Source organism: Notamacropus eugenii, chromosome 6 (genome assembly GCF_028372415.1).
Source record: "Notamacropus eugenii isolate mMacEug1 chromosome 6, mMacEug1.pri_v2, whole genome shotgun sequence".
NCBI classification, from domain to species: Eukaryota; Metazoa; Chordata; class Mammalia; order Diprotodontia; family Macropodidae; genus Notamacropus; species Notamacropus eugenii.
The window spans coordinates 34552000-34578831 of NC_092877.1; the positions used below are offsets into that span (position 1 = coordinate 34552000).

The 26832-nt window shown below is 41.3% G+C and overlaps 1 long non-coding RNA gene across 1 annotated transcript; it reads right to left on the minus strand.

Annotated features, from left to right (window-relative positions):
- Positions 1–419: 419 nt before the first annotated feature.
- LOC140510669 (uncharacterized) lies at positions 420–26477 on the minus strand. The gene is made up of 2 exons (XR_011969330.1): positions 25956–26477; positions 420–569 (listed from the first exon to the last, which is right to left on the minus strand). It is a non-coding gene; the product is annotated as an uncharacterized lncRNA (long non-coding RNA).
- Positions 26478–26832: the final 355 nt, after the last annotated feature.

The following is a 26832-nucleotide window of genomic DNA, read 5'->3' on the forward strand; positions in this document are numbered from 1 at the left end:
ACATTACAATGTGGCACTACTTGAAACCCCAAGGGACTTACTTATAATGTATTCTGTATAAATGTGTCGTTATTATTGTTTTTCAGTCATGTCTGATTCTTCATGACCCCATTTAGGGTTTTCTTGGCAAAGATACTGGAGTGGCTTGCCATTTCCTTCTCCAGCACTTTTTACAGATGAGGAAACTGAGGCAAACTGGGTTAAGTGACTTACCCAGGGGTATTCAGAGAAGACTAGCATCTCTGGTTTGCAGTCTTACCAAGCCCTTTTCAGGGATGCTCATACACATTTGAGGTTCACTTTCATCCAACTCTCACATGTGGCTCCAAGAAGCTGTAGCGGGCATGGTGACTACATCCCAGTAAAACCTCTTGGCAAACAATCTAAACCAGGTTGAAAATGACCAAAAGATCAAGGAATAAGTGGATGAAAACAATTTATTCCAAGTGTCATGAAGGTGGCTGAAGCAGGAACGCTTAGAGCTTGGTCAGACCTCAAATTTCATCCACCGCATCCTGGGCCATTGTCAGTCATCTTGGCTTTTGTCCTGCCACTGGATTTTGATGATTCTGGAAAACAGAGCAAGGTTAATGACTGTGTACAACTCCGCCTCACTTAAATCCATTTCACGCTCAAGACAAGACAACATTCATGATGTCACTGGTCCTCTTCAAAAAAGAAAAATGAAGGATAAACGACTGAAACCAGATTTTAACTCAGGAAAATGAGTCTTAGTCCAGCATTCTATGCACTACGGTGCCACCTAGCAGTCCTCTATATAGGTATAGATAGATAATACATATGTTATTGCTACATAAGGTTGTTGGTTGGTCAGTCAAGGAAGGGTTATGTGCAATATGACTCTAACAAGAATCTCTGTGGTATAACGGAAACAGTGCTAGAATTTGAGTCAGAGGACCTGAATTCAAATTTCTGCTTTGTCCTTGACTACCTATGTGACCTCTACAAGTTGTTTTACCTCTCAAGGTCTCTGTGAAAGGAAGGGAGGATAATAAGGAAAGTAATAGGGAATTTATACAGTGCCTATTGATCCTCACAACAACCCTGAGAGGTGGGGGCTATTATTATCCCCATTTTACAGATGAGGAAACTAAGGCAAACAGAAGTTAAGTGACTTGCCCAGGGTCACACAGCTAGGAAGTGTCTGAGGCCAGATTGATGAAGGGTTGGATTAATGATGTCTGTGATCTCATTCATCTCTAGACCTAAGGATCATAGAATCTGAAGCTACAAAGGACATCAAAGGTCAAACAGCTAGAGAACATTTATTAAGCACTTACTGTGTTCCAGGCATTATTCTAAGTGCTGGGGATACAAAAAAAAATGTCAGTGGAGCTCTTGAAGGTCCTACTAAGCTGGAAAGAGTCTGTGTATGGGTTCATACAGAAACTATCTGAGGACAGGCCTGGTTAAGTCCAAGGAGGCTATGAGACAATGACTGTTGGTTTGGGTTTGGTTGTTGATGTATTGACCACTGCAGCTCATGAGTATCATCTTCTAAGGTATAGAAGGACTAGAAATGACTATGAAATACAAGTGTTTATTAAGCACATACATAGCAGATACACAAGTTCCTCAGTTAGAGGTTGGTGGTAGGAAAAGAAAAGGTAAAACCATTCTTGACCTCAATGACCTTCTCATCTACTAGAATTCTCATACTGATTTAAAAAAAACACTGATCATTTATTCATTCGTTCAGCAAGTATTCATTAAGTGCATCCTATGTTCAAGACATTGTTCTAGGGGCTAGGGATACCAAGATAAAAACATTAACTCCTGCCCTCAAGAAGTTCACATTCCTCTGGTCCTTGAGGTTTCTAAAGAAATTGTGCAATTGCCTAGTACACAGCCTCACCTCACCCAAAAGTATTACATCTCTTCTCTCTCCAATCTAGTCTTGGAGTAAAATTGGTGAAATGATTTAGAGCAGGGATTTCCATCCTGAGGTCCATGTAATCTCAAAGGATATGATAAGTTGGTCAAATGGGCATGGGAAATATCTGGTGATTAACGATCATCCTGTTGAAATATTCCCAAAAAAAATGGCATCAAATGTTGGGGGGGGGGCGAGGCATTGCAGAGTGGAGAAAGAAAGGTAAGAAGTAGGGCTGTAGGGCTGATGTTGGAAAGGGACAGAGCTTTATACCGCAGATGAAAAATTTAAAAGAAGAATTTAAGGGAGATGAGATAGCTAGGTGATACAGTGGATAGAAGCTGTACACAGAATCAGGAAAACCTGAGTCCAAATTCAACCTCAGACAATTCAATTCTATAAACATTTATTAAGTGCGTATACTATGTGCCAGGCAGCGTGTTTAGCACTGGGAATACAAAAAGAGGCAAAAGACAGTCCTGGCTCCTCAAGGAGCTTACAATCTAGTTAAGTGACACTGGGCAAGTCATTTAACCGCTGTCAGCCTCAGTCTCCTCATCTGTAAAATGGGAATCATAATAGCACCTACCTCCCAGGTTTGTAGTGAGGATAAAATGAGATGATATATGTAAAGTGTCTGTAAATGCTTAAGCATTAAATAAATGGTAGGTATGATAATTAAGGAATATTTCTCATTGACCAAAATCAAATGAATGAGCCTCAAATACAAAACTTTATTCATACTGAGCTAAGGGAAACAAACAAGCAAACCAACAACAGGGAGCAGTGAAGGATGAGTTCATGAATCTCTGCAATCATCAGAACTCCAAAGCGATTTACAATTAACGAAATTATAAAATGTGAGGTATATCCTTGGAGAAACACAGATTCTGTTGTTGCTACCATGATCCCAAGGCTTGGATTCCATCTGTATTAACTTACCTCTGTGCATCAGGATTCTTGGTTCTCATGTCTATCAAATCCAAAGCAAGAAATAAACTAAAGGCTACACATTATATGGGGATAATTCATTCAAAAATTATGCCTGAAATAAAACTGGAAATTGCCATACCCAAAAAAACCCTGGAATTAATAGTCACATAAATTTATTTGTGTTCTAATCAACATTTGACAACTTATAATACTAAAAAAACTCTTACGTACTGAATAATCTTATTCATGAAAAATTAATTGCTCTGATTTCTTATGAGTAAGGAAAGCTAGAATTGACTTTCTTTCATACTGAATATTGTTTATCAACAATAACTACCATTTATATAATACCTACTATGTCAAAAACACATGGACTCCTAAAAGTTGGGAACCCCGAATTTAGGGCAATTTGGTTGGTCCTAGAATTCTTTAGTATGGGATGGGATCAGCTGGTCAAGGTGCTGTCCAAATGATTTTGCTCCTTAGCAATTTCTTAGGTGACTGAAGTACCAAGGAGTTCTATCGGAGTTTGAGCTAAGGCAAACATTTTAATACACAGCAAGCAGATAAGAAGAAGAAGGCAAAGATGGGGACTCTGAGTTCTAAATCCCAAGTGGAAACAGGTATTGCCCTCCCTTTCTCCAAGGAGAGAAAGGCAGGAAGCTTTCAGAGGATTTCAAACAACTAAGGACAGGTCTTGCCTATAAAAATAACTGAGATCTGCCTTCAGAGAAAGAATTGATATTATCTGAATACAGACTGAAACATGCTATTTTTCACTTTCTTTCATTTTTTTCCCTTTTATTCAAGCCTTCTTGTAGAAGATGACTAACATGGAAATGTTTTACATGAGTGCACATGTATAATCTACATTTGATTACTTGCCATTAGTGGGGGGACAGAGAGGGAGAGATAGAATTTGGAACTTCAAACTTACTTTAAAATGTTTAAAAATTGTTTTTAACACATAATTGTGGAAAAAATAAAATGTTTTTTAAAAATGACTTGAGAGTGGGGCAGCCATGTTTAACCTGGAAAAAAGGAGACTTGAGCAGGAGCTATGTGACCGCCAACTTCAAGTATTGAAGGGCTGTCCCATGGAAGAGGAATGACTACGTGTTCTGCTTGGTCCCAGAGGACCAAACTAGAAACAATGAATGGAAGTTACAGGCAGGCAGATTTCCTACTAATGCAGAGGAAAATATTTAATAATCGGATGCTTCCAAACAAATGGAGCTATGAGAAAATGAAACAAGCTGCCTTATGAAGTGGTGAGTTCCCCATACTTGGAGGTATTCAAGCAAGGGTTGAATAATCACATATCAGAGATGCTTTATACTTGCTCAGGGTAACAATTTTATCAGTTTAGTTAGGAAAGGATATCCATTTACAGACTTTTAGAATTCTGATGCAGTCAGAAATTCAGTCCAGCCTCCCACATGAAAAAGAAATCCCTTCTATATAGAAACCTTGAAAGTTTTGCTTGAATACCTCCATCAATGGGGAGCTCATCATCTACTAAGGCAAAGACACTCTATTTCTGAACAGTTCCAATTGTCAGGAAGTCCTTCCTTCTACTGATTCTAATAAAAGGTTTTCCTGTAACTTATCCCCATTGTTTCCAGCTCTGTACTCCATAACCTGTGTCCTTCAGTCAGAAAACAATCTGTAGGTTTCAGGCCTTTATCTGTAAACCCCTGGGAATTTGATCTCTGGTTTTTGATCTCGTGTCTCTTCTTCTTTCTCCCAGAACTCCACCCACAGTCCTACATCGGACAGGACCCACCTCCTGAACCAAAGAGATGAGGGAAGGCAATGACTCCTTTAAATCAACCACATGAACATACAGATTTAGAGCTGGAAGGATCCTTAGAAGTTATTTCATTCAAACATTCCATTTTTCAAATGGCAAAGATGTCTTTTATACAGCCCAGTGGTGACTGTAGTCATAGAGCTGTGTCCTGTCTTCAGAACAGTATGGTGCTCGGATCACTGAATGGATGTAACCCATGTATGCAACTCATATGTGATGCTATATAGTGTGATCCTTCTTGAATTCTTTGGTAACATGTTCCTACATAAGATACAATGTAGCATGTACCTGCTTGTGATACATATGTATATTCATCCAGTGTATCCAGTGTATACATTGTATCCAGTGCTCCTGCATGTGACCTAGGTATCTGGAATAACTTGCATGTAACTGTGCTATGTATAATTAGATAGATATTACGTAATGCATACTCACACACCATACCTAAATCCCCAGGATAATTTTCAGTGTCTGCAAATTCTTTAGTTGGGGGGAGAATATGACAAGCATACATTGGAGTCTTTCTCTTACTCCCTGATTTTCCAGGAAGAATGGGGTATGCAGTGATTAGAGGAGAGAAAAGACTACATTTCCCAGGATGCTCTGGGTGAGCTGACAACACTTTGGAGAATGCACAGACTTCTGACATTGATTGGCAAAGAATAGGCATGGCAGAGAAGAGGGAGTGAAACCATATGCCTGCAGCTGAGACAAAGGCATTTGGCAAGGCATCTTGGGAGCAGCAATAGCTGAGGGAGAGGGAGAAGCAGAGACATTAGCTGTCAGACCAGTGTGAAAGACTTCTTCAGCTAAGGTAACATCTACAGGAATAACAGTAATCCAATTGGGCTGTGCACACAATTCAATACTTTAATAACATATATTAAGTACCTCCTATGTTGGAACAATGGATAGAGTGTGGGGCCTGGAGTCAAAAAGACTCATCTTCCAGAGTCCAAATCTGGCCTCAGATAATCATTAGTTGGGTGACACTGGGCAAGTCACTTAACCCTGTTTGCCTCAGTTTCCTCATCTGTAAAACAAGCTGGAGAAGGAAATGGTAACTCACTCCAGTATCTCAGCCAAGGAAATCCTAAACGAGATCGTGGGGAATCAGACACAACTGAAAAACAACTGAACAACCACCAGAATGAAAGGCAACAGAAGCTCCAACTCTACCTTCATTCATTATGGGGACTTCGCTGCCAGTGCTCTAAGTTACACCTTACTACTTGACTCAAGTCCAAATCCCATTTATGTCTATCTGTTTTATACTAAACGTGTTTAAATGGTAAATGTATCCAAATGTTTCAAGCCAATGTTTCAGCTGCTAGTGGGTAAACTATCGTATATACCATTCAATAGCAAGCCACATTCAAATTCCTCAACAAAACCTCTGGGTAGAGAGGCAAACAGATCATAAAGAGATGAATTTTTAAGACTCCCCCAAATGGAATCCAGTGCAATTGCCAAGGGTCTGGTCCCTGCACCCATCTCAGGGTCCCAGGTCTATGGGCATCACTTAATGCTCAGATGACCCAGTGCTTAGGGAGAAAAGCAGGAAGAATCTTGCCACTTGCCACAAGTGGGGGAAGCCTCCAAGCTGAGGTGAGCATTTATTCAATGCCTATGGTATGCTAAGCAGTCCCTGACCTATAGGGGCTTATACTCTCCTAGAGGAAAGCAACACCTACATAGAAAATTAGATAAAAATATACTAAACTGACTTAAAGCAATTGGGGAGGGTTGGGTGAGGAATACTAGCAACCGGCTAGCTTTTCTTTTGTGACCAGTAGGGTATTTTCCTTTTTTTTTCAAGTATGACCGTAGTAGAGGTCTTATATATGTCAGTTTCCCCATCTGTAAAATAGAGGGAGAGGGAGCTAAGATGGACTAGGAGGTCCCTAATATGATGTTTAGCTCAAAACCTATGGTTCTGTGATCTTATGAGAGAACATGTGTAAAGTGTTTAGATGGCACATAGTAGGGGCGTAAAAAATGTTTACTCCCTTCCTGTTGAGATGCCCAAGAGGCTCCCACCAATTGTAGCACTGAGAAATGATCTACCAAGAGTTTGTGCCTCAAGGTCACCACTGGCTTCCAGCCAAATTCACACCACTTCCTGTTCTACTCTTGGTCTTACCAGGGTTATATTCAAGAATTTGTCGTTATTTTTCAGTCATATCTGACTCTTCATGACCCCATTGAAGTTTTCTTGACAAAGATACTGGAGTGGTTTGCCATTTCCTTCTCCAGCTCATTTTACAGATGAGGAAACTGAAATAAACAGAGCTAAGTAACTTGCCCAGGGTCACACAGCTATTAAGTATCTGAGGCTAGATTTGAACTCAGGAAGATGAGTATTCCTGACTCCAGGCCCAGAGCTCTATCCATTATGCCATCTGGCTGCCCCTTGAGAATTAGTCTGACCTAATTTAATCCAATCCAGCAAGTATTTACATAACACCACAAGACACTGTGCTGGGTTCTAGGGATACGAAGTCAAACCAAAAATGGCCCCTGTGCTCTCTAATCTTAGTTTTACAGTCAGGTTGGTGGAACAGAGGGGCTGTACTCTACCTCAGAGCTTGGTGATTCTCAGAAACCAGGCAGGCAGACATCATCAAAGCATGAGTCACAAGAGGAAACAAAATTCATCGTCAATAAGAATCCTCTTGGAGGCTTCCTGTAAGGGCAGGAACCAATTCTAGGGTTTGGCAGCTTCAGGGTGTGTCCTAAGTAACAGGAATGGGGGAGCCAGAGATAAGGACAGGCCTTGACAGGTGCCCAGACAGCTGCCCACGCTGTTAAAAGAAGTTTCCATGGCCCCAGAGTGGCTTGGGAATTTTGGATTGAGTCTGGCTGAACATGGAAAATAGGTATCTATTGGAGGGGATGTGAGGTGACGGGCAGGGGCCGGGTTTGGGGAAATCAGAAACTGAAGAGTTACTGGGGCAGGCTATGGGACAGGCACTTACGGGCAAGGATCTGAGCTGCCTGATTTTGGTATCAAATCACAGCCCTGCTAGGACCGTGCTAACCTGCCAGCCGGCTGCTGGCATCTTCTCGACAGTCTCCCTTTCCTAACCTGGTCCTCTTTCCTTACTTACTCTTTTTATCTTTGAAATTCATCACACACACGCACACACACACACACATACACACACACACACACACACATATACACATATACATCCTACACTGCCAACATGAACATGCTCACATTCACACTTAGGAGGAGCAAAGATTTTTTTCCTCTGGAACTGGTTTTTGAGCTGACATTAAAAGTCAGCATCCAGGCTGAAGCAAAACTCCCAGTCATTAACTCACTTCCCCTTGTCAGGCCCATTGCACAATTAATTGCCTATCTCTCTCTCTCCAGAGCCACCAAACGAGTTTCTCCATCTCACCCCCAGTGTGTTTCAAAGACTGCCTGTGTATACAGGTTCAGAGAATTTCATCAGAGAAATACCAGGGCACCTGAGAATATGTCTTTTGTAACCCAGGTCAATTCACTTTCTTTTTTAAGAAGCCTCTCTCTGGCATGCCAAGGTCAGCAAGGCATTTGATGTATGGATTAGGACTAGATCACTCTACAATAGAGCTAGAGTAATTAACACCAGGGCTTCAGGATGCCAATTTGCCTTCAATCTCATCACTGTAAGGATCCTGGATTCTATCCACGTGCTCAGCCAGGAGGCACTGAAGTTTATTGAATAAGGGGGTATGAAATAAGTCACAGCCAGGCCTGGGCTTTAGGAATATAATACATAGCTAGTGTTCATATAGCGGTTTAAGTTTTGCAAAGATTTTCACATACATTGTCTCCGCAAGCCTGTGTTTGGTTGTTTTTGCTGTTGGGTCATTTTTAGCTTTGTCTGACTGCTCGTGACCCCATTTGGGGTTTCCTTTGCAGAGATACTGGAGTGGTTGGCCATTTCCTTCTCCAGCTCATTTTACAGGTGAGGAAAATAAGGCAAAGAGGGCTAAATGACTTGCCCTGGGTTACATAGGTATTACATGCCCGAAGCTGCATCTTGGACTCAAGAAGATGAGTCTTCCTGACTCCAGGCCTAGCACCACCGAGCTGCTCCAACCCTGTACAGTAGGTGCTATTATTAACCCCATTTTACAGATGAGAGAACCGACACAAGCAGAGATTAAGTGACTTGCCCCCAAATCTTCCTGACTCAAGGTCCAGTGTTCTGCCCACCACACCACCTAGCCACTTCTAGCTATCATTTTGGCAGCTGCTGGGAGGATAGATGGAAGGCAGACACTTGAGACTAGACCTCACCCAAGAAGAACAATCCCTTGGCTGATGATCTCTCCCGATGTTGTGAAGATTAATTACGATCATGAAAGTGTTCCCTCCCCACCACTAGAAACCAACCGCTCCTTTTAGGAACTGGGACTTCATAAGTTACTGTTGCCAAAACAAACCCAGTGGAGGCCAACCTTCTGATAATGGGTCTGCCTCCTAGTACTGAACCAGCTTAGAAAGCAAGAGTCCCACCTGGCCCCAGGGCCACACCCCAAAGCCTTTGTAAAGCAACAGGGCCTACCAGGCCTGATAAAAATAGACCAGACGGGCAGAGCAATGGTGGTGCTACTAGGTTAAATCCATCATATCATTTTAATAAAATGAGCTACATACAAAACAATTCGCAGTCTCCCATGTGCCAGGTCTCCTCTTTGGCTCTTCTTCATCTATGAAAAAAGTTCATAATTTGTTGGTGTCTGTCAAATTGGTCATTTTAAATTTAAATGTTAAATTTAGAATAACAAAATATAATAATAAATACAATATTAAAAATGAATAATGAATATAAGTATAATAAAATAGCAACAACTACTATTTGCAAGACACTTCCCAAAGTTCACAAAGTGCTCGGTATAGTTATCTTCCTGTAGCATTACACACCCCCTGGGAACTAGGTACTCTGGATAGTCTTAGCCCTCCTTCCCCCTTTTTTTTGTTCTGAGTCTGGGTCTCCCTAGCCCACCCAGACTGGAAGTACAGTGCCATTCACAGGCCCAATCCCATTTCACCTGCTTTGTTTTTCCTTCCTTGACTGGTTTACTCCTCCTTAGGCAGCCTAGTGGACTTCCCCCTTTCCATAGCTCGCCATATTGGTCTTAGTTCAGACACCCAACCAGCTTTAGCCCCCTGTCACTCAGATCTCCAGAGCACAGATGATCCAGCCACCTCAGCCTCTCCAGTACTGGAAAATACAAGTCTGTGCCCCCAACCCTGGCTATCATCTTCATTTTAAAGATGAGGACACTGAGTCTCGAGGTGAAATTCCCTGGTCATGGGTTTGTAAGTATGAGAGGCAAGAGGCAAATTCAGGGCTTCTAGAATCCAAGTCCAGTAATCTTCCACTACAGAAATCATTATTTAGTTGCTCTATTGAAATGTTAAGTCATGGACAAAAGGCAGTCTTACTTATCTTTCAAATTGGAATTTTGGAGTCCTAGTAGGAAAAAATGGAAATTATGAGGGGAAATTGAAATATTATGTGGCTACTGGCTTGTCAGTACTATAGAATCAAAATATTTACTTCTAGAAAGGAACTTAGAAACCATCCCCCACTCATTTTACACATGAAAAAACTGAGAACCCAAGAAAAGGAGGAAGTTGCTTAGTTGAAGCCCCACAATGAGTTACCAGAAGAGTGGGAACCAGACCCCAGGTCTCTTACTTCCTGGTACAGTATTTTTGTTTCTGTGCCACACTGTCCACGCTGGAGTAGATACACAGAAGCCATTTGAGATATAGTCTTTCTAAGCAGAGACTCATCTATACCTCCCACTTTTCATTCATTCAACAAGAATATATTCAATAATCACTGTATGTTTAATATTGAGCTAGGAGCTATGGAGATGAAAAGGAAATGTAATTTAATCAGTTCAACAAGCATAAACTCCCTCATTTCTCCAGGAGTCCAGGGCTGGGCTCAGTCTTCTTCTCCATCCCAGCCTTGATGACACCTGGACACCTTCCTAACTCATCAGCTTCCTCAAGTCCCACGGCCTACATGCACCGCAGCACTCAACATCAGCCACCTAAATAAGCAGTAATACCTTATACTTCACCACCATACAACTTGACCAACTCCATGGTCTTGAACTCTGACTCTCACGCTGATCACAATCTCCTCTTCTTTGTCTCCCTCTACCTTGCTCCTCCCAAACTAAACTGTGAGAAGCAGTGTGATATAGTAGAATGTTGGACTTGGAATCAGGAAGACTGGCTAAAATCATCCCTCACACTGGTACTAGTATTATCCTCAGGAAGTCATCTCTTTTCTGTAAGCATTAGTTTTCCCCTCGGTAAAATAATGGGGTTGAACTTGGTGATCTCTGGGGTCCCTTCCAGGTCTGAATCTATGATCCTTCACCAGAACCATGGCCTCCATTCTCACTGTCTCTACATGATATTCCATTCCCATCACTCTGTCTCAACCTCATTTTCATCCCTTCCCAATCTTGGCCCAATAGTTAACCAGTTCAACCATACATGGTTCTTCACCCTTGAATCCTTTATCCCTTTATTCAGTCACTATTCCTATCCTATCAGTCCTCAACCTTGCCTTGTGCTCTGCCAACCCTCTCAGATGTTCCTCCAGTGCTGCAGAATGCCTTTGGTGAAAGTGTTATAAATATGGTGGCTGCAGCCATCACAAACTGGGCCTTCACTACTTCATCCCTTAATTCTTCACCAACTCTGTCTAGCTCTCCCTATGATGGTTCTTCAAAAGCTTTTCTTCTCTTTAAGCTCCCAACACCATCCTAACCATTAGGCTGTGAGGTCTTTGAGAGCAAGGATTATTTTTGCCTCTCTTTGTATCCCCAGCACTTACCACTGGGCTTGGTATCTAGTCAGCACTTAATAAATGCTTGTTAACTAGATGACTTTCTCAACAGATTACCTCACCTCCGAATTTTTTTTTTCATTCAATTTTATTTTTAGTTACACATTTTCTCCCTCCCCCATTGGTTGGCAGGACAAGAAACACAATAGCCATTACACATATAAAGTCATGCAAAATGTATTTCTGCATTAGCCACATTCTTAAACACAAACAAACAAACAAACAAGAAAGAGGAAAAAAGTGTTTTAATCTCTATCCAAACCTCATTTCCTAATTTGCTGGAAAAAATTAGGTTAACTATCATCACCCCCACCATCTCTCCTGATTCCATACCTCATAATCACTCTATACCTCTTCACCCACTTTCCTCTCCTTTTCTCCAGTCTCACAAGAAGAAATAACTCTTTCTTTCCTAAGGCTGAAGCATCTGCTTGTGTATTGATTCCATCCACCCTAGTCTCCTCTGGGACCTTGTCTCATTGATCATTTTCTCCCCCTCTCTCTTTCATATTCAGTATCTCCTTCCTCACTTCCTACCAATAATCCTTTCCTTCAAAACAAAGCAAAATTTTTTTAAAACCTTCCTACTTGACCCTGCCATCCCCTCAAACCATTGCCCCCTCTCTCCATCCACTGCCAACTCCTAGAAAGAATCGAGTCTATTTGTTCCTTCCCCTTCTCACCACCCACTCACTTCTCAATCCCTTCCAGGGCTCAGCACTGTACTGAAACTCTGTCTCCAAGGTTACCAGCAATTTCTTCATTGCTAAATCCCGTGGTCTTTTTTCTGTCCTCATCCTCCTTGACCTTTCTGTAGCTTTAAACACTGCAAATCATCCCACCTTCCACCTTGCTTCCTCTCTCCTCTATTGGTTTCTCAGGCATTGATCTCTCCTAGTTCTTCTCCTATCGGTCTAATTAGACCTTTGCTGGATCATCATCCATCTCCCATCATCCCATCCCTAAATGTAGGTGTCCCTTAAGGACACTCATACCTAAATATTCTCCTAATTTGTGATGCCTTTCTCTGCTTGCCACCTCTATTCTTCTCAAATGCTTCCTCCTCTGTGAAGCCCTCCTTGATTCAATTTTGACCTCATGTCCAATGATCATGTCTAAAGCAGATTATTCTGCTTTGCAGATGGTTTCTGTTTACAGCCTTAATCACTCCTGAATTCCAGTCCAGCTGCCTAGATGACTTGCTGTTTCTTAGTCTCAACATGTCCAAAACTAAACTTATCATCGAGGTCCCCTGAAACTACCCTTCCTCAAAATGTCCTTCCTGTTGAAGGCACCACCATCCTCCCAATCACCTAGGTTCAAAACCCCAGAGTTTTTCTTGACTCTTTCCTTTCACTCACCTCCATATCTGAGCTACTGCTACTTCCATGGCCTCTCCTAATGTATCTTCATTGACATGGCCCCAGCTCTAGTTTTAACTTTAATCGCTGTTTAACCAACCAACTGTAGTTATCTTCTCACTGGCCTCCCTACTTCCAGTGTCTACTTTCTCCAGTAGCCCTGACCAGGTGGCTCCCCTGCTCAGAAACCTTGAGCAGCATCCTATTGGCTCTAAGATAATCAATTGACCAATAAGCACTAAATTATTTTGGTGTTTTGCCTAGTCTGTGTTCTCATCAGGGTAGCTCCTCTCTGCACCAGTGCAAACGGCAATCATTCTGCCCCACTCCATATATTTATTAATTGTTCCAGATGTTGTGCTAAGCTCTTTTGATATGAAGACAAAAGCTTAGCATTCCTGTCTTCTGCTCAGCATTGAAATCCCTCCAAATCTAGCTCCAATCTATAACTTTTTAATTCTTAACTTGTGTTATTCCACTTTCTACACTCTATATCATTGACAAAGTGGTCCAGTTGTTATCCCCTGACCCCCAACACACCATCTCTAATATCCAAACACCCATACACACACACACACACACACACACACACACATATACACATGCTATCCTCCCTTTTTGGTATCTCTGACTCTTAGGATCTTCAATCTCTTTAAACAGATAGCTCAAGGAACAGCTAGGTGGCCCAGTGGACAGAGCACCAGCTCTGAAATCTGATAGAACTGACAAATCCAGCCTCAGACACTTACTAGCTGTGTGACCCAGGGCAAGTCACTTACCCGTGATTGCATCCAAAACAAACAAAAAAGAAAAGAAATAGATGAAGTGCTCCTGGCTTCATGAAGAATCTCTGAATCTCACTATTAGCGACCTAGGCTACTTACTGATCTGTCATATCCCCACTAGACTTTGAGATCAGAGACTGGATTTCTTAATATCTCCAGTGGTTAGGACAGCACCTGGCATATAGTAAGTGTTTTTAATAATACTGACCCAAGAGTCAGGTAGGTGGTGTAGTGGATAGAATGCCAGGCCTAGAGTCAGGAAGACTCATCTTCCCAAGTTCAAATGACCTCACTGCACTAGCTGTGTGACCCTGGGCAAGTCAACCTAGTTTGCCTTGGTTCATCTGTAAAATGGGTTGGAGAAGGTAATGGCAAACCACCCTAGTATCTTTGCCAAGAAAACCCCAAATGGAGTCACCAAGAGTCATACACAACTGAAATGACTGACCAACAACAACAAAATATGCTCTTTGATGGCTGGGATACTTCCTTTTGTCTCTAGATTCCCAGCCTTACCCAGCGCCTGGCACACAATTTTTAATAAATATTTGCTGAAATGAATTAATTTCAACACTTTTTAATAGCCTCCTATGTATCAGATGCTGTGCCAAGAATCCCTAGGGAGACTTCGAGTTTTCACTTCACACAACAGTGGTGTCAAAGACAAGGCCCACCACTCCAAGTGGGGCCCAAGTCAGATGAACATGTAATTGGAAAATATTTAACAAAGCAAATAAAAATACAATAAGACATCGATAACATTACACTCTAAAACTAAGTCAATATGGAACCCTGAAGATGCTTTCGTATAGATTAGTGGCCCCCACTTCTGTTTGACTTTGATTCCACTGTGGTACTACATAAGGCCTCTGCAAACTAGTTAGGAAGATAAGTGGCACTATATTTGATTACTTTGATCCTTTGCATGAAATGAATTCTACCCCAGTGGGTCCTCCGTCCCCAATGCAGATGAGGATTACTTCATACCTTCCCAACCTGTGCAACTGGAATCTGCATTTTTCCATCCTTCCTCCAAAGGGGATACACCCAGCACAGTTAGCCCCTTTTTCTAATTCCTTTACAGAAACTCTGAGCCTTAAAGACCTTGAGAGAGAGAGATGATTCCTGTTTCTAAAGAGAATCTTTTCTGAATTAGGTGAGAATCACAGGGTGGGATACACAACCAGGCCAGGGTGATTTAAGAGCACTTCCCCAGCACTTATCTTTCTGGTTTCAACATAAGGGGAAAAAAGCAAAGGAAAAAAACTAAGTTTATTTCAATACTCCACTATGACCAGAAGTCACTGGTCCTTTAGATTCCTAGAATTAACACAACCAGATGCCATGCTAACTTTAAGTTCAGTCTTTTAAAGGTTAAAAGTGAAAGTAATTCCTTTGAACTTTTTAACTAATTCACTAACTAAATCCTGGAAGATCTCCAAGGTTAGAAATCATCAGGTTCAGTCCAGTCCTTTTACAGGCAAGAAAGCTGAGGCTCAGAGAGGCCCAAGGTCACCCAGCCATTTCATGCAGCCAAAATGAGAACCCAGGTCTCCTGACTCCCCAGCCACTATTCTTCCTCACTGCAAGACCATTACTGTATAATTAGGCTGAAGCAGAAGGATTGTCCCAATCTTTTAGCTTTTTAACTAACTAGGGACTATAGTGTGTATATCTGACTTGGGAATTCTGCCTCTAGCCAAGAGCAGCATCATTGCTGCCCACCCTTCTTGGGTCAGGAGCCCCTAGTTCTGCTCCTACCTCCACTCATGCCAAGCATTTGTCCTGGCTCAAGAAAGACAAGCTGAACTGAATCAAATTTATTGTTTAACTAATTGTTTGAGCAACTAATCTGGCTAGGCTACCAACACAGAGAATATCTTCGCCAGGTTTGGTAGGGTTAGGCAACTAATGGAAGGATTTTATTCCAACCTACTCCAAAAGGCAGAAACAGTAAAATCCCAAGCTTTACCAGGAGGTAGACACGGACCAGAAACCTAGAAGACTGTTGACAATAAGTAAATGCTCAATGAAAGCACAAAAAATCAAGGTCGAATTAAACAAGGGCTGAAAGGAGTTGAAATTTAGCCAAGCAGATACGATATTGCACATGGGCATTCATAATTATTTTTAAAAGCTCTATAGCTTAATTTGAATGTGTCATATCTTATTAGTCATCAGCAATAGGCTGACACATGTACTGTTAAAGAATTATGTCTATACAAACATTAAAAAGTAGTACTCTTTAACACTTTTAAATAATTTATATAGAATATTATATCTATATTGAAAAGTATAACTTTATAAAGAGAGAAATTTTTAAGAGTCACAATTGACAGGATCATATGCTAAAAGCTCTGAAGCTTATCCACACAGGTAAATAATCGATCAACTATGTGCTTGGCACCAGAGATAATGAAGACAAAATGAAACAGATTCGGCCTTCAAGCTTGCATTCTGGAAACAACATGTACACATATAAGTGTATGTATGTATATGTGTGTACATGTATGTATATATACACTCATATGTGTATATGTATATGCATGTGTATGTGTATATACATATATATCTGCTTGTGTACATGTGTACACACACAGTGATTTGTAGGATGGAGTGGATAGAGTGCAACTAAGGGGAACAGTATGAATTTATTTAGTAGGTGACCCCTGACATGAACTTTGAAGAAAACCAAGGATTCTAAGAGAAGTAAGGAAGAAGACATGAGGGAAAGTCTGTGCAAAGGCATGGAGATGAGAGATAAAAAGTCAGATGGAAAGTCAGAAGACACCAACATGGCAGTCTATAGAATGTGTGAAAAGGAAATGATGTATAATAAATCTGGAAAGATGGGTTGGATCCTGATTATGAGAGGCTTTAAATGCCACACAGAAGAGTTGTGCTTGATCCTGATGGTAATAGGAAGCAACTGGAGCTTCTTATAAAGGACTGTGAAATAGTCAGAGCTGGGCTTTAGAAATATTGCTCTGGCAACAGTGTTAAGGATGCGTCAAAGGGAAGAGACTTTAGGCAGGGAGACTAATGAGGAAGCTTTTGTTCTAGTCCAGATGAGAAACGTGAGGGCTCATACACATTAGGGAAAGTCTATACTGTAAGTCCCATTAAAGCAGGGACCATGTCTTAATTATCTTTGCATCTCCCTCATCCCTAGCCTGGTACCCCAAGGCACCGTGGTTTCCCAGGTGACCGTTAACTTGAATTGTAGGCAAAGGAACCCAGGAGAAAATAACCACCACCTACTTAGCTGTCTTTGCAAACCTAAATCTTAAAATGATTATAAGCATCACAGTAGTGTGTAGCTTTATAGAATCTTAGAGCTAGAGGTCATATGAGCCAATCCCCTGCTTGATGCAGAAATCTACTCTGTAGTGGAAAGTAACAGCGATGGGATTTTTTTTTAATAGTACTATAATGTCATTCATTTAGGAAATTAACTGCCATGACCAATTCAGTTCAATATGGGCTTTGCAACTTATAAGTCTTAAGGAGTTTCCTAGTGGAGGAGTAAGAGGTTAAATGGTCTGTCCAGCGTGACATGGTTAATAGTCAGAGATGTCAAACCACACCATACCAGAAGTGTCAAACACTCAGTCATGGTAGCCCACATACTGCCCACAATACTCCTCAGTGCTATGGAACCAGACTAAAATGTAATTGGGAAATATTTAACAAAGTAAGCAAAAATACAATAGAATGCTAATGCTAATATATGAGGTAGCGAGATGGTGAAGTGAATAGAGTGCTGGGCCTGGAGCCAGAAAGACTCATCTTCCTGAGTTCAAATCCTGTCTCCAACACTGACTAGCTGTATGACCCTGGGCAAGTCACTTAACCCTGTTTACTTCAATTTCCTCATCTGTAAAATGAGCTGAGGAAGAAAATGGCAAAACAATTCAGTATCTTCACCAAGAAAATCCCAAATGAGGTCACAAAGACTGAAAAGCCTGAAAAACAACCATTTTAATATGTGGTTTTCTAAGTTAATATGTGACCTGCAAAGATCCTTGTATATTGTTCAGTTTCTGTTTGAGTCTGACACCACTGTTCTACAACATGCTGCCTCTGAATTAGGATTTAGGTAAGGGAAATATCTGGACCCAAGGAACCAAGGTGGCCCAGGGCAGTGGCTTGGGGTTCAAAGCTGAGGCAACAGTGCCTGGCATATAATAAGAACTAAATAAATGCTTTATCTACCTCCAGCTTCTATAGTACTTTATGGTTTACAAAACACTTTTTTCATAGCCACCCTGTGAGATAGCTAGAACACATTTTACAGACTTGTCCAAAGCCTCACAGTTAGCAAATGGCAGAGTTAAGGCAGAGTGCCCATCTTCTGACCCTACATTCTGTCCAGATTCCACCAAACCCCTCAGTAACCTTGAGAAGATGGTGGAAGGCTCAGAGAAAGGAGATGCAATGCCTGGGGCTACGTCCTTCATGCCATCAGCCTCAGAGATATCCTGGCTCAGTCTCTATTTCCACTGTCTTGGTTCTGAAGAAGGACTTTGTACATTGTAGGTGCTCAAAAATGTTTGCTGAATTGCCCAAGCTGGGTATCAACAACTTTATTTTTGACAAGTCCTGAACTCAGAACTCTCTATTAAATGCTCAGATGATGTCAGAGTTAAAAGAGAAGGCAGGAGGAAGAATATGGTGGGCTCAAAGTTTCTCCTTCTCCTCCCTTATTTTCAGGTTCCTAGAACCCATTGGGGGCAGCCAGGTGACACAATGGATAGAGTAGACTCCCATCCTGGAGTCAGGAAGACCTGTGAAAGTCACTTCACCTTGTTTGCCTCAGTTTCCTCACCTGTAAAATGAGCTAGAGAAGGAAATGGCAAACCACCTCAGTATCTCTGCTAAGAAAACCTCAGTTGGGGTCCATCATTTATTCAAAACCATTGGTCATAAGCCCCATTTCCTGCTGATTCCCTTCAACATAGACAGTATTACGCATGTAACATCCAAGTAGGGCAAAAGGACATTTACTTAAAACAGATTATAAGGCGAATAAGCAGCAGACATTCCATCATCTGTTCTCCCAAACTACCTCCTTCAAGTCCAGAATGTTTGTCTGGCATTCAAAGTCCTTTATAGCTGAGTCTCCGCCTAACTTTCCAGTCTTTTTACACATTACTGTCCTCCCAGGACACTGGCCTCCATGCTGCTCATCAGACAAGACACTCCCTCTCTTGGTTCTGGGAATTTTCTCTGGCTATCCCCCATACCTGGAATGCTCTCCCTCCTCATCTTGATTTACTAACTTCCCTGACTTCCTTTAAGTCCCAGTTCAAATCCTGTCTTCTACAGGAAGTCTGACCCAACTCCTCTGAATGCTAGTGTATTATCTCTCAATTATTTCCTATTTCTCCTGTATGTAGCTTATTTGTACACATCTGTTTTCCCTTCATCAGATGATGAGCTCCTTGAAGGCAGGAACTGTCTTTTGCCACTTTTGGTATCCCCGGTGCTTAACACACTTGCCTGGCATTCAGTGGGTGTTTAATAAATGTTTATTGACTTACTGAATCTCCACACTCTAGGGAGAAAGAGATGCTTTCCCTCACCCCTCCCTCCAGACATGGGGAGAGGGAAAGAATCTCATAGGGAGAAAGCGTATGGTTCAAGTCAAGAGAAGTGAGAACATGATCCATAAGCCATCAGCAGGCCAAGTCAAGCCAGAGAGGTTCCAGGACAACCAGATCTAAGTGCTAGGAAGGAGTTTTCAAAACATAGAATTTTGAAACATAGCTGTATTCTAAACGGGGAAAGTCAACCCAGAATCAGAGTGGGCGTTCTGGAAGGGAGCAGCACACTCCTCGAGCTGGAAATGGTTTTCCTTTCTTGGCATCCCCAGTGCTCAGTACACTCTCTAGTACAGAGAAGCTTCAGAATGTTGAGCATTGACTTACAGACATCCCCATTTCTGTTCTTTCTCAATTTCAAACTCCTCTCCCCACTCCCTTCTAATGCAGGCCACATTGTTCCCAGCCTATCACAGGATCCTTTCACTCATCCATTCTAAACCAGGAGTCTCTCCTTCCCTTCAGCTGATCCCAGCCCCCTCCCCCAAGGATCAAAGAAAAATTGCCTTTATTTAAAAAAAAAAATCACGCTGCCTGCTAAGCAGCTAAGCTGCCAGCTAATAGCTGAGGAAGAAGATGCAGGTTCAGAGAGACAAACCACCCAAAAATCTGTGATCTGTGCAGCCCATGCAGACCAAAAAGGAAGATCAGTCTGGTAAACACAGGTGGGGCCCACTTTTCTTCCATGATTCAGAAGCAGAAGCCTTCATCAACCAGCACTATACAATTCTTATTTTCTAAAAGCAATAAGCTGTTGAAAAGTGTTTCCTTAGCTGAACTTTGTCTGGTATGAATAGGCTGGGAAATGTTTTGTAGAGGAAAGGATTCCAATAATAATTAACAAGAGAGATGACCTGAGCGTTCGTCTGTCAGAGACTGAATCTTGATGACAAAAGGAATGGATTTTATGTAACAGATAACTTTGTTACAATTTACAATGGTCTAACTTAACAATTCTAAAACCGAAGTATACTCTGTAGCTCCCTAGAATGTGAAGGACCTCTCTTTTTTCTGTGTCGCTTCATTCCTAGGAAAATGTCTAGGCCTACGGGCTGCCACATAGGTTCTTTTAAGCCCTTGATGATAGCAGAGCCCAAGAGGTAGCTTTCTATCATGGATGTTTCCCCATCTCCTCTCAGTCACTCTCCAAAGCCCAGGGACAGATGAGACCAGCAGAGCTCTCCAGAACTCACTGTCTCATTGACACGCAGTATAATGAGTGTCCAGCTAAAGTGAACAAGTCTCCAGGGAGCCACAAAAAGCCACACAATAGAATTAGGAAGCTGAAATCCCTTCTTCCTGTCCAGCTCTCTGATCTCAACTTCCTTCAGTTCATCAACAAGCATTTATGAAAGACCAGATTAAAGAACAAAGAAAAATATCAAATAGTTCCAGTCCTCAGGGAGGTCACATCTTATCCATAGAGACAACCCATACATAGGTACACATATACAAAATACATACAGAGAAAACACAAGTTGACCTTGGATGGGAAGGAACTAACACATGATGGGACTGAGAAAGACTCTTTGAAGAATATAGCCCTTGAGATGAATCTTGAAGGAAGCTGAGAATTCTAAGAGGAGGAGAGGAAGAGGGAGAGCATTCCAGGCATAGGGATACACCTCTAGGCAAAGGCGTAGAGGTGGAAAATGAAGCACTGTATGGGAGTAAGAGCAAGTAGACTAGTATGATTAGACCATAAGAGTACATGAAAGGAAGTAATGTATAAAGAGGCTAGAGGGGTAAGAAAAGGCCAAGTGGTAAAGAACTTTAAATGCCAAACAGAGGAGTTTGTGTTTAATCTTAAAAGTAATGAGGAAACCACTGGAGTTTAATGAATAGCAAGGCTGACCTGGTCAGATGTGTTCTTTAGGAAAACCCTCTTGGCAGCCCTGAATTAAAATGAGAAAGGGCTTAAAACAGTGAGACCAATTAGATGATTGAAATGTGCCAGCTGCAGGTGACCAGGGCCTGAACAAGGGTGGTAGTGATGGGAGTAGGTCCATGAAAGAGATAGCTTACAGGTAGAAATGGCAAGATTTGGCAAGTGATCATAAAATAAGGGACAGGGAACAATGATATTAGGAATGCAGACATGAGTAAGGGAAGGACAATGGTGTCATCAACAGCGAGGTTTAAAAAAGTAATATGTTTGGGGGGGAATACAATAAGTTCTATTTTAGACGTGCTGAGTTTGAGATGCCTAACAGACTCCTTGCAAAAGAATTTCAAGATTGACATGCTTAAGTTAACATTTAATAAAATACAAAATCAAATTTGATGTGAAATATCCAATAGGTAGTTGGTAATTCAAGTAAGTCAGGAAAGAGGCCAGACCTGGATTTGTAGATCTGATTAAAATCTGCAACAAGATGATAATTGAACCCATGTGATCTGATGAGGTCACAAAGTAAGAGAGCTGATAAAGAAAAGAAAATATGGCCAATGATAGAACCTTGTGTACAGTGGCTGTGACAGGAACTAGCGATGGAGATTAAAGAGGAATAATCAGATGGGCAGGAGGAGAATCAGGAGAGAAAATCATCACCAAAACCCGAAAAAGACAAAGTATCCCGAAGTCAATGGTGTCAAGTGTAGCATAGAGGTCAAGAAGGATGAGGATTGACATAAAAACATTAGATTTGAGAATTAGAAGATTATTGGTAACTTTAAATTTTTGGGAAAACTCTCTGAGTACATGTAAAAATGATATTAACATTCATTTTTAAAATACTGAGTTCCAAATTCTTTCCCTCCCTTATTCACTCTTTTCCTTGAGAAGGCAAGCAATTTGATGTAGATTATACCCGTACAATAATGCAAATATATTTCCGTTTTAGCCATGATGCAAAAGAAAACACAAACAAAAGAAAAATAAATTTCAAAGTATGCTTTAATCCACATTTAGAATCCATCAGTTCTTTGACTGGAAGTGGATAGCATTTTTTTCATCATGAGTCCTTTTGGAAGTGTCCTGGATCACTGTGTTGCTCAGGATGCCTAAGTCATTCATAGTTGATCATACAATGTTACTGTTACTGACTTCAGTAACACACTGAACTGGTTATTCTGGTTCTGGTCACTTTACTTTGCATCAGCCCATCTATGTCTTCCCAGGTTTTTCTGAAACCATCCTGTTCATCATTTCTTATATAACCCCATCACAATCGTATACCACAGCTTGTTCAGTCATTCACCAACTAATGGGCATTCCCTCAATTTCCAATTCTTTGCCACCAAAAAGAGCTGCTATAAATATTTTTGTATGTTAAGGTCCTTTTCCCTTGTTTATGTCTCTTTGGGGTACAGACCTGTAGTTGGTATTGCTGGGTCAAAGGGTTTGCATAGTTTCATAGTCCTTTGGCCATAATTACAAATTATTTTCCAGAATGGTTAAATCAGTTCACAACGCCACCAACAGTATATTAGTGTCCCAATTTTTCCACATCCCCTCCAACATTTGTCATTTTCCTTTTCTGTCACATTAGCCAATCTAATAGGTGTGAGGTAGTACCTCAGAGTTGTTTTAATATATATTTCTCTAATCAATAGTTAGAGCATTTTTCATATGACCATAGATAGCTTTGATTTCTTCTTCTGAAAACTACCTGTTCATATCCTTCAACCATTTGTCAATTGGGGAACGACTGACACTCATACTGCTTGATTCAGTTCTCTCTCTATATTTGGGAATGGGGCCTTTATCAGAGAAACTTTCCAAAAAAAAATTTTTCCCAGCTTTTTTGCTCTCCTAATTTTGGCTTGGTTTTGTTTGTACAGAACCTTTTAATTTAATGTAATCAAAATTATCCATTTTGTATATGACCTTTGTGATATATTGCTGTATTACTTTCACTTTTATTAATCTTTCCTTTGATTTTTAGGATTTCCAATTTGGTGTTTAACTGGGGATTTTTAGTTTTGTTTTTCTAGGTTTTTTAGTTGCATATTCAACTCATTGGTGTGTTTTTTCTTTATTTATTGATGTGAGCATTTAAGGATATAAATGTTTTCCTAAATAGCGTTTTGGCTACATCCCATAAATTTTCACATATTGTCTCATTGTTGTCCTCTTTAATGAAATTATTTATTATTTTTGTGATTTGTTTTTTTACCTACTCATTCTTTAGGATTAGATTACTTAATTGCCAATGAATTTTTAGCACATACCACAGTTCTTTATTGAATATAATCTTTACTGAATTATGATCTGAAAAGGATGCATTTAATATTTCTGCTTTTCTGCATTTTGGTTTTGGTTATTTTATAGGGAGCAGTGGAGTAATCAGACGGGAATCCTGACTTTCAAGGGTTAAGAAGAGTATGAGAATGAAGGAAGTAGAGGCAATGAGAAACAATTGCACTTTGAATTGTGTCTGCACATCAAGACTGGGCCCATTCCCAGCACTCCTTAGCAGCCAGATCTCAAATGTCTCCATAGTACTTCAGTGACCAGTCTAATTACCTTCCACTTGCATTTATAAACATGCATGCACAGTCATTTTCATGTTGCCTCTTCCATTAGAATATATGCTCCTTGAGGGCAGAAACTACATCCTTTTTCACTCTCTTTGTTTCCCCAGCACTTTGTGGGATGCCTGTCACATAGTAAGTCTTTGATAAATACTTATTAACTGACTGATCACCATCTTATTGCTGAAATTGAATTCTGTGCAATCATCACCTGTTCATATATAGATTCTATCAGGTGTAGGCAGAGGTCCCATTGTCCTGAGCACTGATCCCTCTCAATCCTTCTCCCCTATGTTAAACAATTCCAGGGTTTGGTGGTTGTCTATCTTTTCTCTTTGCCACAGGTTGGACAAGGTAGGTAAGCAGTTGAGCTCTATGTCTCCAAAAAGACTGCTCACAGTTTTTCCAAGCTAGTGGACCAGTATCAGTTTCTCACACTGGTCTTGCTTTGGAACGACATAAAGCTGGTGGTGCCTTGGCTGGCTGAGTCTTATCAATAGAAAAGAAAAAAGGATCTGTTCCAGTTGCTCAGATGAGCAACCATCACTGACAAGACAGCAAACAGACCATCACAAATCATTCCCCCAGGACTCAGCAAAGAGCCTATTTCCAAATAGCAGATACAACAAGGTCACAGCCATTACTATTTCTGGAAAGTGAAATCAGGTGATGGGCGAACATGAAATGTGACAGAAGTATTGATATTCACAGACCTCTGAGGAGTATGCTACATGACACTCCTTGGGTAATAGAGAAGTCAGGTGATTGGGAAACCTCTCTCATGGTAGATGTCAAAGCCTTGCCAGCAGGTCCAAGGAGGGCTTTACTCAGCCAACAACCTGCAGAGGAAATCTGGATCTAGTCTAAGCAGGATCCATTGACATGGGACAGCTGAGATTTGACTCCCAAGTCTGAAAGAAGCCAAGTTCACCAGTATGAGGTTCCTGGGAGGTTTGTCCAAGTACGGGGATTTCAGGGGAACTGAGGTGTCAAGGCCAAAGGACATGAGCTCATCCATACATGAGTCTGAGCCAAATCAGCCATTGCATGATATGGAGGAGAGCAGAGGAAGCCAAACAGGAAAGAGGAAATGAGGGCCAGAAGCAAACAGGGCCAACATCTCAGAGAACTTGAAGATATAATTCAATGATGATACTGAAAGCCAGACTATAGAGGGTTAAGAAGAGGGTGAGAGGAGAGGAAGTATGGGCAGAGTCCGGCTGTCAAGTGACAAGATGGAATGATTCCCAGGGTCCTTTGGCCTCTTGTCACCGAGCTCATCTCAGTGTCTTAAAGGAGCCTCATATTGACAGACTCTTCTGAAGTAGTTTTCTTATTTCAAAATTATATAATTAAATACAAACAAATAAATATAAACAATTTAAAATATATAATTAAAATTCTACAAATAGATGAGTGAGTATACATGTATGTATATGATAACTATTATAATAGCTTATATTTGTAGGGCACTTTAAGGTTTACAAAGCATTTCACAAAAATTATTTCATTTGTCCCTCAGGATAATGCTGGGAAGTTTTCACCCTTTGACAAATAAGGAAACTGAGACTCATTGAGGTGACTTGCCCGTGGTCCCACAGCTGGTAAGTAGAGCTCTTCCAAGTCTTTCAGTGGCCGCGATCCTCCTGCCATGCTCATTGTGGCATAGGGGCAAGGCTGGCATCTCTAGAGTCACATCAATGATATAAGCACCGACAGGTCCAACAAAGCTGGACAGGTTTCAGGTATGGTAGTAGTAACTGACTAGATGTCTGTCATCAGAGAATTAGCCTTGCCATAAGTGCCAAGAGTCTGAACATCAGAGAATTGACCGCTAGGTAATGAACTATGGATGGTGTGGAACAGTGCCCTGACTTATACTTTCCCCCAGCGGCAACTCCTCCAGGTTCAAGGTACTCTTTTCCTAAAACTACAGCTCACAAGCCCCGACCAACACATTTATTTACCTTTAAAAGTCAGCAGTAGGAAACAGCTCAATTCAAAGGCTTTACAGCAATTGTAACAAAACATTCCCTCCACAAATCTGGGGAACACTCTCCCACAAATATGCCCAGTGTAGGTGGGAAGAGTGGGTGCACGCGCACACATGCGCACACACACACACACACACACACACACACACACACACACACAGACTGTACTCCAAGAGAGTCCTAAAAAGAGAGAATGCAAGTGCCCAAGACCATCACACCTCCAGCACTGCAGGTCCCAGGGTCCTTTCCTTTCTCATGGTGTTCTCATGTTACTCCCTGGTCACGCTGTCTCTGCTGGGCAGGTTGCTGATCTTGGCTCCTTGGGTTTCTTTGTATCAGCAACTCAATTCCCAAAGTCCAAGACTGGTTAACTCCTTGACTCACAGAGCTCACACTCCTCTGAGCTATTTCTTTCCTCTTCTACTCCTTAGAAAATGTATTTCTTTTTAAAGAACCCCCCAGGGATGTGGGTCAGCCAATGGGTAACTGCTTTCAAATTTCATCAAGCTTGAAAAACTTCATCTGTTACCTAACCCTTACTGTCCACATATTCATCAGTTGACTTGAGGATATAGCAACTGATGAGGCATTTCCTAACCAGCCACTCCCCTGCCTCATCACACGTCTACTATGCAGCAAGATAAGGCCACAGTGGATTGAGGTTGGACCTAGAGTCTGGAAGGTGCTGAGTCGTTTCAGTACTATCTGACTCTTCATGGCCCCATTTTTGGACATTCTTGGCAAAGATACTGGAGTATTTTGCTATTTCCTTTTCCAGCTCATTTTATAGATAAGAAACTGAAACAAACAGGATTAAGTGACTCGCCCAGGGTCACAGAGCTCCTATGTATCTAAAGCCAGATTTGAATTCATGAAGATAAGAATTCCCAATTCCAAATTAAGTGTTCCATCCACTGTACCACCTAGCTGCCCTTGAATCAGGGAGAGGAGTTCAAAACCAGCCTCAGACACTGACTGGCTGTGTGACCCTGACCAAGTCACTTAATCCTGTTTGTTTCAATTTCCTTACCTGTGAAATGCAGATAACAATAGTACCCACCTCCCAGGGCTGTTGGGAGGATCAAATGAGATAAT